At 37.4% G+C, this 10,295-nt stretch overlaps 1 protein-coding gene across 4 annotated transcripts in view; it reads right to left on the reverse strand.

Annotated features, from left to right (window-relative positions):
- The window catches only part of ENOX2 (ecto-NOX disulfide-thiol exchanger 2), a 348,870-nt gene that overhangs the window by 198,435 nt on the left and 140,140 nt on the right, over positions 1-10,295 (reverse strand). For 2 of the 4 annotated variants that reach the window (XM_027767234.1, XM_027767235.1), the window contains exon 3: positions 6,403-6,546. The exons of the other annotated variants lie outside the window; for them this stretch is intronic. The gene's annotated coding sequence lies outside the window, so the exon portion shown is untranslated. The remainder of the gene's footprint in view (positions 1-6,402; positions 6,547-10,295) is intronic. 4 annotated transcript variants of the gene reach the window in all.

The raw sequence follows: 10,295 nt of genomic DNA on the forward strand, positions 1-10,295 counted from the left end.
TTGAGTGATCATCTCATTTTATATTTCTCTTCCAAGTGAGCTTAAACAACTTCCCCAATAACCCATTCCAATACAGTTCTTCCTTACGTCTGATCAAACCTCTTCTTGCTGCTCTGCAAGTCCATTTCCTCTTATTAGACTAGTCTTGGCAGTGCTGGAACTGTTCACCATCTTTATATTGCCAAATCCTATTTTGACTTCCAGAAATCCTAAGAAAAATCTAGAGAACTGAGTCAGGTAGACTATGATCAAGATTATATACTTTCTGGAAGCACTCATCTTAACATGATATTCCTGGTGATCCTAGTTCACCTTAGTCAAAGTCACTTTTCCTCTCTGATTATGAGCATCTTATCTGTAAAATGCAATGAGTATGAAAATACATAAAGAGAAAGAATCATCATACTGATGTAAAATATTACTTAATCAAAGGGTCTTCCTAAAGATCTTAAATTCCTGGGATCCAAACATTATTGCAAATGGAAAATGACTGAAGATTTCTCTTTTCATACTGAGCTAGTCATTATTTACATGAACTTTGGCAATACTGCTTAGTACTAGCCATCAACTTTCGGGCTGTCAGGAAAATCATGATGCACTTTTGCATAGAGAAACAGAAAATTATGTCATGACTTTCCAGACAACATAATATTTAACCATAAAATTGTCTTTCAACACAGGCCTATAGAGAAAAGACAAAAGAAAATAGGACTATATCTATATCTGGATGTTCACTCAGGCATCATAATTAGTCTTGGTTAGTTACCTATGCTTCTAGAGACCTGACACCTTTGAAATTAGTGAACCACGATGTGGTTTAAGACTATGCATTCAATTTTAGTCATCATCTGGTTGGCTTTGTTGACACTTGGATTCTTCCACTTTAGTGGAAGTACTTGATAAGAGGGTTGGTATCTCTGCTCCTACAAATTCAGGTGGCTCTTAAACCAGGAAACAATTGGAATTTTGGGGAAAGGAACTTGGCATTGAAACTTCACATGAGTAACAATCTTCTCTTTTGCCATAAAACACCATTGGAATAAGTGATTCATTGGTTTCTAGATAGGTTAAGCAGCTGTAGAATCACAGAGGAAACATTTCTGAGGGGAAAAGGTGAAACACACTCTGAGGAATGTTGAACTAACCATAGGATAAAAGGTACAAAGAAACCAGATCCACAAAGAGTTTGTGGTCAGATAGCGCAGTAGTATCTAATCTAGAATAATGATTCACTTCACAGACAGCTGAGGCAGGACATTCAAACTACACCTATCAGCTATCCTTGGGCAACTATTATCTGATAATAAGGCAAGGATTCCATTAGGGCCAGGTATTCTTTCCATAAGCACCCAAATTGATTTGTGGCTGCTCTAAGGGGGTATTCTTATAAGTGTCTGAGTTTGACTTAGGGACAAGAGAGACTGCCACTTGATCAACACCAGATGACAAGTGCTCAGTTTTGTGCCAAGCTCCACCTTGGGAGTGACAAGACAATAACAAAGAACATACAGGCAAAAGGAGAAAAAAATCTTTACCCAAATACATGATCTATAAAAAAATATTGGTTGCGCATCTACTTTGTGCAAGATACCATATCTCTGCTTGAAGACACATGAGTTTGGACCCTTCCAAAAAGGGGCTGGTGACTGAGGTAAAAGGCTAAGGCATGAACAGATAACCAGTGGTTCAAGGTGGCCCATTATCAGTGTCATATGAATATAATGACCAGGGAATTTCAAGGTACAAGAGAATGCTTCTATATAGGATGATCTGCATGACTTGTATTAGACACTGTCAATTGGATGAGATTTTGACAGGTGAGAGAAGAGGGCAAACATACTAGGCAAGGTAAATAAATGGCATGAGCAAGGCACTGAGGTAGATGAACACAGTACATTTGGAGGCTGATCAGCCTAGACAAAATATGAGACATCTTACAAAGTTTATGGAAAATGTTTATTATGAAAAAAATGCATAGATTGGAAAAAATTTTGTGTCAAGAAAACTTGTACTTTAATTCCATTTTCCCACAAACTATTTGAAATACCTCTGAAGACTTATTTAGGAGAATGGCAGAAAAGAAAAGAAAGCTGAAGAGAGGGAACCATGGGATCTCAGCATTTGAAGGGATCTTAGAGATGATCAAATCAATGCTCCGCTTGATTTATTCTATCCTATTTATTTTTACACAAATACAGTTTTCCCTGGTCTGCCACTAATGCTTAATATACATTTCAGTACTGTAGATTAATGATTCAGTAAAATATATTAATATCTATAGATTCCTGATATCTACAGACATAGTAACTATGGCATAATAGTTAGAAATCAGGGACCAGCAGTTAGCGTAATGGCTGTGTCGCTGAACTTCCACGTAGTCGACTGTGGTTTGAATCCTGGACCTGGTGGCTTAAACTCATGCTGGGCGCGTGTGCATGTGTGCCCGAGATCCCGAGAGGAGAATGGAGGAGAAAGGATTGTGGCATGGCCATCCCCTCTGGGGGGTGATTTCTCGCTTTCTGTCTCTCTGTCTCTCTCTGTTTTACTGGTGAACGTACACACCCTATAGCAAAAACGTCTAAAAAAAATAGTTAGAAATCAGCTTTGGAATTGGAGGCTTGGTTAAACTACCTGCTAGACATTCAACCTTGGATAAGTTTAACCTTTATTTCTTCAACTATAATATGGATAATAGTTCAGGCACAGTGGAGAGAGGGAGAAAATCAGAAAAAAATGTGTGAAGACAGAAAAGGAAGAACCTAAAAAGTGTATTGTCAAGGAAAGCAAAAGGGGGTGGGTGGGGTTGTTAATAGCATAAAATGAAACAAAGAAGTTAAGGTGGCTGATGTCTGCCAAAAGTCCGCTGACTATGACAACTTGGAGGTCACTGGTAACATTTGAAAAATATGTCTTAGTTCAACAAAAGAGAGGCAGTTTGTAGAAAGGGGGCAAAGGAGAAGGGATGTGAAAGGAAGGAAAAAAGAATGTGTAGTGAGGAACTGGAACTGCAGGCAAAGATCCCTCCTTCATCTGCAGTGAAGGAGAGGGAGTGAGATGGTTTTGACTCAAGGGAGTTAAATGGTTGAGTGATGCAATGGCTGGACATGAATCTTAGTTTAGAGCCTAAATGGTTGGTAGCTCCTATAAGGACTTCCCTCTTGCCACAATGCAGGGAATAGTGACAAAGAAAGAGGGAAGTAAGTTCCTTTTCAGGAGACAGCTTCCCTCTTCATTTTGTCTAGCACTGCAGAGGAAGAAACTAATACTAGAAAGCAATCTACCCATTTATAATATCACAAGATGTTCAGTTGAACAATTATGAGACTTGCTGTATAGTAAAAACTCATTAATTTGGACTAGAATAATTTGGAATTTGTGGCAATTTAACCTAAGCAGGAGTTACCTTTGTACTCTTACAAAAACATGGTTCACTAGGCAAATAGTGTGAACAAGACATCAAGGGAACTAATTTAGCCTGCTAGGGGCTTATTTCACCTATTTTAAAGAACATACTGTTTTTTAAGAACTTCAGCATATGCATTATTTGAATACAAGTTGATTCTGCTAATTATAGATTAGCGTAATCTACTGTTAAATTCCTATATCTGCAGTAGCTACTTTGCTCTTACTAAATACGTTCATTAGAAATAAAACTGCCATTCTTTAAAGTTAGTTCACAATTAAGATTAGTGCATATACCCTTTTTCCACCCTCATGAGTTAACTATGGCTTAGCAAATATTGTCCAAAACTAGTACATCATTTATCATAAATACAGTGGGAAAATGAATAAATGATCACAAAAGGTCTTAGAGCAGCCAAAACAAATGTTCTCAAGTTGACACTTTAACCCTCGCATATTCTATCCATGGCAAGTTCCATTTACGCCTGATTTAACTCTTACTTAACATGCTAATCTGACACTTGAACAAGAAGGAGCTGGTGTGGTGTCTCTGTTGATTTGTTTTAATTCATAACTGATCAGCAGGAGAAAAAGGGCTGCTACATGAAGGGACACTGAGAGGAGTAAGACATGACTGCAGGCTGCAGAAATAAGACAGGGCATGTATAAAATATGGCTGCAATAACTAAAAAACTACCATAGTCCAGGACAATTTAGTGTAGCAATAAAAGTCCTGTATTCCTTAGTAAACTCAGAAAACTATAATTGAGAATTAGAGTGTAGTACAATAACTAATGACTGATATTATGCCCCCTAAGTAATCAAGCAAAGTTTAAATTATGTTTTTGTGCATTAAAACAGCAGATAAGGGGGCCAGCAGGTGGCATGGTGGTTAAAGGCGCTGGACTCCCACATGACCGACTGTGGTTCAAGTCCTAGACCCGGTGGCTTGCTTTCTCACTTTCTCTCTCTCTCTCTCACTTGCTCTTGCTCTCTCTCTCTCTGGTCAAACATGAAAAAATAAATAACTAAATAAAGTTAAATAAATTTTATGAGATAAGCAGTTGGTGTAATGGCTATGTTGCTGAACTCCCATGTAGCTGACCGTGGTTTGAGTCCCAGACCCGGTGGTTTAAAACTCATGCCGAGTGCATGTGCGTGCGTGCCCAAGATCCTGAGAATAGAACAGAGGAGAAGGGACTGTGGCATGGTCATTCCCCCTGGGGGGCGATTTCTTGCTTTCTGTCTCTCTGTCTCTCTCTGTCTTTCTGGAGAGCATAGGAGCCCTATAGAAAAAACCTCTCCAAAAAAAAGTTAAATAAATAAGCAGATAAGTTTATACACACACAATTTATACCCATAGGGCTAACCTAAAAATGTAAAATACGTTGATGCATAGAAAGATTAAGATCATAATATTATCATACAGTAATGATGATAAGAATATATTTATTAAGCGGTTACTATGTGCAGATACTATGCTAAACTCCTTATTGACATCATTTCAAATAATCATCATAATAATCCTAAGAGGCCAGTGTAACTTCCACTTTACAGTGGAAGAAAGTGAAACTAAGAGATTAAGCAACTAACTTTAGGCTACAGAGAGCTAGGATTAGAACTCAGGCCAGTTTCTTAGCTACACATGCTCCCTTTCTATACTCCAGAAAACACAGCTCTCTGAGTCCCTTCTCTTGAGGGCTCCATTTAGCTAATATTTTATTGTATTTTTGTTTTCCAAACTCATATTTAACAAACGTCTTGATTCATGAGCAGAAAAATCTATGACTTAAGAGCCAGGTATGATTATTGTATGTTTGCAAACATGTTCCATTTCACAAGCTAAAAGTAAAACAGTAAAAATTAAAATAAAAGACTTGAATATTTTTTAAGCCCATCTCTAAATTTCAGATCAGTCTCTTTATCAGGGATTCTATTTCCAGATGAATGACCAGGCAACAAAAGATGAAACATCAAGATGTCAAGTGGTCAGTTAAGGTATGATTTTTCCAGGAGCCAGCGGGTGGTGAGGTAGTTAAGGCATTGGATTCCCACATAGCCCACCATGGTTCAAGTTCTAGATCTGGTGACTTGAAAATCATACTTGGCATGTGTGCATGGGTACACAAATCCCAGGAGGAGAATGGAGGAGAAGGGATTGCAGCTGGGGAATGATTTCTCACTTTCCCTCTCACTCTTTCTCTCTGGTGAGCACATGTGCCTCATAGCAAAAACAAAAACAAAAACAAAAACAAAATAAACTAATAAAAAACCCTAAGAAAAAAGATAGGATTTTCCAATTAAGATCTGGTTTCCCATACCTTTTGAAGAAATTTAAGATGAGAATGGGCCAATGAGACAGGAGGGATTGGGGTAGGTGAGGGGCTATCAGGAGAGGCTAAAATTTCAATTGGTTGTTATATAATATTTAGGAGACTGTTTGCCAGTTGTTATAAAACTATAAGGGCATAAAACCCATGTGGGCGAAGTGTATTTGAGGGGACAGAGTTGACCATGGGAAGATGAAATATATGCAATTACCTGTATTAGAAGTAAAAGTGAGAGCAGCCTGGCACACACACATATGAAGGCAAATGTACAATGAAACCAATCACACAAACCTTTCTACCTAAATTGATGCTCTTTCCTTATCTTCTCTTGTATCATGCCTAACAATTCAGGAAGGATCAGCTAAAATGTCACTTTTGCATGAAGCATCCCATAATCCCTAAGGCTGAATTAAAATTCTCCCCTATTTGTGCTCCCACAGGCCTTTTCCTTTTATACATTTACCAAAGCACTGATAATATTTTATGATACATTATTTGTATATCTACTTTTTTCCTTTCTCTATCCCTTCATGAGTTCCATGAGGGCAAAGGACGCTCTCATTTCTGTAGTTCCTGCAAGTCTTGGTACCATAACCACCACATACAAGGGTCTGGGGAAATGCTAAGCCATTAGCACTGACTTAAGACAGTGCATTATCACCTAGCTTACCTGAAGGAGCATTTGTTCTCTTTCTTTTCTTGCTTGATTCCCCTCCATTCTCAATGAGGCCTTCTGTGACCAGAGGGCCGCTGGCACTACCAAACTGCAAGGGCTCGTTGTTGTTGGCAGGGTCAAAGGGCAGTTGATTCAATCCTAAAGAAGAAAAAGAAAGCCAAAGTCCAGATTCCATTAAGGACTCGGATCCTCTTCAGTTTTTACTATATGAGCCACTAGCAAAAAATCTTTTAAATCTTAAGAGCCTAGGAGTAACAGGCAAATTCCTTAAAGAGAGTTGCCCTCTGTAAATTTTATGATCTTGTTGACAAGTACAGAATTAAAATATAAGACAGTGGCTCTGTCATTTGTAAGGCTGCTCCTGTTTCTGTGAAAACTTTAACATTTTGGGACACAAGCTAGCAATTATCTTTTATTTTCCTCCCTGAAGAGATAGGACCCTTCTATAAATGTGGCTATGGTTGAACCTGTTCTTTCTTTGGAAAAAAAAAAAAAAAACTTGGCGTACATATTCCTTGAATTGTCTCCTATCTTTTTTCAACTCCTTCATTACAAGGTGTGTTGAACTGAGGCAGATATAATCATTATACTATCTTAGTGTCAGACTTACTTCCAGTCATAATATAGAGGTTTCCAAAAAAGAAAAGCAGACTCAATGGCAAATGAGAAAAGGAAACAAAGACAGAAATTGTGAGGTTATTTAGTAGCTGGAGTGATGGGAGTTATAACCTAGATTTAGGCAGTGTCAATCTCATCTTCTTCTAATGAGATCAGAAGCATGGTCACCTTACTAGTCACAGCGATATCACATAAAATGGCAAACCGTTTTACATGGTTCAGTCAAGGGCAAGAAGAAATAGTTTCTTACTTCTCCAACAGCAGCATTTAGAATTTCAAGCATTTAAATTAAAACTTCATGAAATGTGGAATGCAAGCTTTGTTAAATCCCAAAGTTAGGGCATCTCTAAGCCTTTTCTCTACTGATTCTCTAACCCTACCAAAAGGGGAATCAGGGTGACCTGAAATGGCTCATTCTTTATCTCCCAATTTTTTCTATAGGTAAGGTTTCAAAATGTCAATGAAAAGCTTGGTCAGATAAAGATCAATCAAGTTTTGGATAGGCCCCATAACCTAGTGGTTAAGAAAGCCAGATTCCACATGGTTGATCATGGTTTGACTTCTGGCCCTAAAAGCTTGAAAGACACACTGGGCATGTTCGTGCATGTCTAAATTTCTGACAGGATGGAGAAATGGAGAATAAGGGACTATGGCATAATCATGCCCAATTGAGGGGTACTTTCTCTTTCTCTCTCTTTCTGTTTCTCTATCTGCCAAGTACAAGCACTCTTTGGCAATTAAAACAAAAAAAAAATCAATCAAGTTGCAGTAAAATGAATGCCAAGATGCTAACAAAATGACATGACATTACTGGTTTTAATTTTTTTATAATATGCATTTTCTTTTTTAAATGTATTTTATTATTTTATACATTCAATCACTATACATCATTTAGCTTATAAAGGGAATTTATGCAGCATGAAATACACCTCAGACCAGTCCAGTTGAGAAAACTATACATGTCATCACCAACTGGTAATAAACCATTTCTGTGTCCCACAAATACATTATTGTTTTTAATAACGAGTATTCCTTTGCTAATGTTTTCAGCCTACATAACGAGTACTATTTCTTTAGCAATCAGACTATGCTTGGAACACCTCCATTAAATGTCTTCAGGGATTTGTCAAATATTCTTCCTTTACATCATGTAAGTAACTAAGTGAAAGAATGAAACTTACTTTTTTAAAAGAGATTTTTGCTATAGGGTTTGTGTGCTTCTGAAGAGACAGAGAGAAACAGAGAGACAGAAAGGGAGAAATCACCCCCTGGGGGGATGGCCACGCCACAATCCCTTATCCTTAATTTTTCTCTAGGTCTCTTGGGCATGCACACACACATACCCGATGTGAGCTTAAGCCACTGGGTCCAGGACTACAACCATAGTTGACTATGTGGGAGTCTAGTGACATAACCATTACACTGTCCGCTGGTTTCGAAACTTACTTTTGTATATTAAGTCACCTGTTCACTGTATAGTATCTATGTCTTATTAAATCTGTGACCAGAAATAAAGAAACAAACATCAACGGCTATACATGACCCAACTATTTTCAAAACCAATAGATTTTAATAACATTTACCAATGACGATGTTTCTTGGATCTGAGTAATCTCAGAGTCAAATACGATTAGTGGACTAGTCCAAAACTTTTCCTGGTATTTCTTTCTGTAACACCATACTGATTAAAACATGTTCCTTGGAAGATAAAATAGTGTATTAATAGTAGAGAAGCCAGCAGATGGTATGGTGGTTAAGGCACTAGACTCCCACATGGCCAATCACAGTTCAAGTCCTGTACCTGGTGGCTTGAAAATCACGTCAGGCATGTGTATGTGTGTGTGTGTGCCCCCAAAATCCCAGGAGGAGAATGGAGGAGAAGGAATTGCAGCTTGGCCAAAGCCCCCTGGGGAGTAATTTCTCAATTTCCCTCTTACTGTCTCTCTCTGTCTCTCTTCAGTGAATGCACACACCCTATGACAAAAACCTAAAAAAAAAAAAAAAAAAAGGTATAGTGAAACAGTTTGACAGATTGGGGTTCAAATCCTGACTGTCCTTTTGGTAAACCATGTAATCCTTTTAGTCTTAGTTTCATGATATATAAAGGGAAGTTATAACACTACACAAGATTGTTGGAAAGAAAAATAAATACATATTTATGATACATACTTATGTTATTCTTAGTGAATTGAAACAAAAACTTTCCCTATAAGTTATTCTAAGGAGGAACTACCTCTTTCTTTCTCTTTCTTCCTCTCTCTCTCTTTCTCGTCTCCATTCCACTCCCTTTCATAACTGTATCCTAGGGGTCTACTACCATGCCTACCTGGCACAGAATGAGCACTGAATGAATGAATTAGTACTCAATAGGACAGGAGTGAGTGACTCACTCTATTAACCCATGTAATTACAGTAAAGACTTGACAGCTGATAATCAAGAATTAATGCCACAACTTAAAGTTCTGATGCTGATTATATCAACATTACTTAAAATAATTAGATGTTAAATGCATCTCTATCATTTGAATAGTATGATAAAGACAGAATATACTGCAGGAAGAGAACATCCTGATTAAAAGAGATGCCGAGGGATTAGGAGATTCTGATTAATGATTTTTAATCAGAAAAGTCTTATTTTGTTTTGCATTTGAAAATTTTACAGTATAATATTATTAGTCCATTTCTCTGCCTTATTAACTAGCTACCTGAGAATCTTAGAGTATTTCAGTGCCCTGATCTGTAAAAAGAGGTTAGTAACAGTACCTAACTCATGGGACTGTTAAAAATACTAAGTGAGATCATATGTGCAGACCATTCTGTATCACATCTGGCATATAGTACATGCTCAATAAATATTAACAGCTACTATTATAATATTAAATTTCTATTTTTACTTATTAGAACTGTTAGTATATAATGTGAAGAAATTGGTGTGAATCTGCTATGATCCATGGATTACCCTACTTTCCTGATTGAACCCTTCATTGCTATTGGTACCATTTTGTAAAGATTGAGAGTTCAGAAGAAAGGTATTTAATCATGGGCATTTGACTATAATTGTGTTTGTCCTTTATTTAGTGCCAGCTGATAACTTTAGGAATTTAGGAATTTTATCACTCATACTGATGTGCATATTTGGGGCAGGGAGGACACTGAATAAGACTGATATTTTAAATACTTTCTGTGTATCCACCTCATATCTGATCCACATGTGTGGAACTCCTGAAAATTCACTGCAATATCTCAGGCCTTATTTTTTTAATAGGGAA

Source organism: Tupaia chinensis, unplaced genomic scaffold (assembly GCF_000334495.1).
Source record: "Tupaia chinensis unplaced genomic scaffold, TupChi_1.0 Scaffold144058_2, whole genome shotgun sequence".
Classification (NCBI taxonomy): domain Eukaryota; kingdom Metazoa; phylum Chordata; class Mammalia; order Scandentia; family Tupaiidae; genus Tupaia; species Tupaia belangeri.